Source organism: Apteryx rowi, unplaced genomic scaffold, assembly GCF_003343035.1.
Source record: "Apteryx rowi isolate R43461 unplaced genomic scaffold, aptRow1 scaffold_2, whole genome shotgun sequence".
Taxonomy (NCBI): domain Eukaryota; kingdom Metazoa; phylum Chordata; class Aves; order Apterygiformes; family Apterygidae; genus Apteryx; species Apteryx rowi.
The window spans coordinates 2,314,683-2,318,006 of NW_020448307.1; the positions used below are offsets into that span (position 1 = coordinate 2,314,683).

The 3,324-nt window shown below is 64.2% G+C and overlaps 1 long non-coding RNA gene across 1 annotated transcript in view; it reads right to left on the reverse strand.

Annotated features, from left to right (window-relative positions):
* The window catches only part of LOC112964690, a 21,724-nt gene extending 18,460 nt beyond the window's left edge, over positions 1-3,264 (reverse strand). Inside the window, exon 1 of the long non-coding RNA XR_003253037.1 lies at positions 3,191-3,264. This is a non-coding gene — a long non-coding RNA (uncharacterized LOC112964690). The remainder of the gene's footprint in view (positions 1-3,190) is intronic.
* Between the last annotated feature and the right edge of the window lie 60 nt (positions 3,265-3,324).

Consider the following 3,324-nt stretch of genomic DNA (forward strand, 5'->3'; position numbering starts at 1 on the left):
GGCGGCGCGATGACTCGGGGCGCGCGGGCGATGCCGGGGCCGCGGCGGGTCCCGCGGGTGCCGGTGCCCTCTGCGGTCGCGGGAGGAGCGAGCGCGGCCCCCGGCCCGTCTCCATCGGCAATGGAGACTCAGGCAACGGAGGCGCCTCGCGGMGCGCCCAGCCGGCTGGAGAGGCCGGCGGGAGCTCGGAGCTCCCCGGAGCGGGCRGACGGACGGCACGCGGCGACCGTCCCTTCGAGGACGCTGCTCCTGCCCCGTCTCCGGTGAATTTAATACACCCCAGCTGCCCCCAGCAATGCAGCGGCAGGTGAGGCTGGAAAACCCCCCCGAGAAAATTCACGGTCTCCAGCTGCTCCCGTGTTTGAAGGGCAACTGCGCGGCAGCCGAACGCAGCAAACTCCTTCCCGGGGCAACGCTGCTGGCAGAGGACGTCGCCAGGCGGAGGGGACGGGGACCCCGCGCGAGGGCTGGCCCCGCTCGCCGCCATCGGGACCGGCCACGGTCCGCCCACGCTGCTCTCGGGAAATTACGCTCCCAAGTAAACACTTCAGCTTCGGAAGTTTTTTTTAGCAAGCCAATCAGAAGATTATTGCCCGTAAAATCCACACCGTTTTCCTCTTAATGCTCAAAGCAGACATCGAGCGGCATTTTACTCGGGTATCGGCACAAGTGCTGAGCAATAACCATGCGCTTTGTAGCAGCAAGTTAATCACGAAAACAGTCCGGTCTGCGACTTATCTGGTGCTTTCCATTTCGCGGAAGAGGAAGGGTGTTTGCGCTGGGCGGCCGCGGCGCTCAAGCCAATTTGCCGCTGCTCAAACAGCCAGTTAGGAAAGGCGCGAGGCTCCTGCGGCTCCCGCGGCGCCCGCTCCGAGCRCGTCCCCGCAGCCCCCTTGCGCCAGCCGCAGCCACGCACGCGGCGCAGGCAGAAAGGCAGCGGGACAGGGCGTATCCCCGGGGGAGAAGGGGAAAACCGGAGTTCCCCAAAACAACCGGGCCTGAAGATTCGAATGTTCAGAAATTTAATTGACGACTGATCTCAAAACAGTACAGGGGAGTCAGATCCTCCGCAGCGTAAATTGGCGCCAATTTTCAAGCTGTGACGAGCGGAAAAGCCGTCTGTGAGCCAAATTCATCCGACGCCTAGTCCTGTCACTGCCCACGCAGTTCTACCAGCGATGAATTTGTACCTTCAGCTGCAGACTTGAGACRTCCAGCAGCAATCTGCAGGTACGGTTACAGGAAGGGAAAAACTTGCCCGAAAAGGAGCACGACTGAGGGGACAAGGTCGGACTCCCAAACCGGTGAAATCTCCAAGCTCACGTACAATTACAAAACACCTGGGCAACGCAAAATCTCCATCGTACTGCGGCACGGTCCCTGCCTGCGCGAGTGCATGCTGGGGGCCGCAGACACCTCGTCTCGTGCAACGTACGAGGCCAGCAGTGCTCACGCGCTGATTCGGTGTTCGGGTTCCCGTCCCGACCCCGCGGCAGCCCCCGCCTGCCTTTCCCCGCCTGCCTTTCGAGCCCTGCTCTGAAGACACAAGCTATCGTCTCCTCGGCCCTCGGGTGCCACTGCAATTCCTGATGGCTCCGTTCCCATCTCTGGGGGTTTCCCAGCCCTGGCCTGCTGCCCAGGACGGTGCGCCCGTACACCTGCATCCCGACCCGCTGCTTCGAGCTCTCAGGGCTCCCGTGCGGCCACTGCTCCGGTTCCCCGCAGCTGCCGCCGGCACCGGGAACCGGCACAACGGCCCCCTGCAACCCGCCGCCCGGCCCCGGCCCCGCGCCTGCAACAGAGGCGTCGCAGCCACCGACCTCAGCCGCTTCCCAAAACACGTGTGTGACGCCGCCGCAGCCTGGCACGGTCGGCCCTTGGGAAAGCAAAGGCTCCTTGAGTCTGCGGGTGGTCTGACACACGTCGAGTGCTCCGGTCTCAGAGAAAGAGCAGGCAGAGACCACAGCTAGCACCGCAACAAACTGAACCGAGCCTGGCAAAGGCGAGGGCAAAGCTTGCGACATTTAGCTGCACTAATATTTGCCTGATGCTTGGACTCTGTTCCTGCGCGTGTCCCCTCTTGGCGGTTCTCACGGGGCTTCTCTCTCTCAGGGTTACGAAAGCCCACCTTGCTCTTGGCAGACCTGGCCCGTCTCMCTTGACCAGCGGACGAGCTCCGCGTCCCGAGGCTTCAGTCCACCCCTTGTTTTGGGAGAGGAAATACCAGCTGCGGCGTGCAGAAGGTATCTCTCGTACCTCTGAGAATTTCACAGCCGCTTTCCAAGTCTCCCGACCTCATCTCTCTCTGCCCCGGCAGACCCCAGGCTCCGGGTCCAGCCTCAGCATCATCCCCCTCGCTCTGTCCCAGCCTCCCCGCTCACACGCAGCCCTTGGGCTCCTCCAGTCCAAATTGCTTTCTCGCCTTTTGCAGGTTCCTGACTGGAATCTATCCTTCCTTTCCTGGCACCACTGCAAGTGTCTGCCAGAGCCACAATTATCGCTTGACCTGATGTTGAGCAGAAGTTTAAGCCTATAATTTATTATAATTTGTGCAAATCAGCTTATATTAAAGCAACACATCTTCACCAAAGCTTCCCAAGTTTAACCCCCTTGCTCCAAGCAGAGAAGGCCCCCAGAAGCATTTCCACCTGCGAGAAAACGGTCTCTCCTTGCCCGGCTCTTGGCTGGACTCAAAACACCAGCACGGAAATAAAAGCCAAGCTGAGGCCCACATCCAAGACGGAATTTTTTTCGCTCGCATAACGCAAGCTGGCAGAGCTATAACCGACCGGAGACGGGATAAACCAGAGCTCGTAGAGGGTTAAAGTGAACAACCACAGCGGCGGGCAGCGGCGGGCGGCGGCGGCGGCGCGGGGCCCCCCCGGGAAGCCGCGCACGAGCAACTGCCCCCCGGCTCCTTCGGTTGTATTGCSGGGGGCGCTGAGCGCGGCCCCCGCGCAGGGCAGGGCAGGGGGTGTCACCGGGCGGGGGGTCCCCACGGCCCGCCGGGGCCTCGGGCAGCGGCGGCCCCGGAGCGCCCCGCACCGCCGCCGCCTTCCTCCCCCTCCTCCTCCTCCTCCGCGCGCCGGCACCGCCCCCGGCGCCCCCGGCCGGGCTCCCCCTGCCCGGGGGTCTCCAGCACGGTCCCCCCCGGGGTCCCCTGCCCGGGCTCCCCCCGGCCGTCTCCTACCTGCCGGCAGCCCCCGCGCTCCGCGCCGCCGTCGCCCCGCTCCGCTCTGGCCCCGCGCGGCGCTTTCGCTTTCGCTTTCCCGTTGCCTGCGCCGCGCCGCGCCGGCCTCCCGCGGGCGGGGCGGCCCCGACACG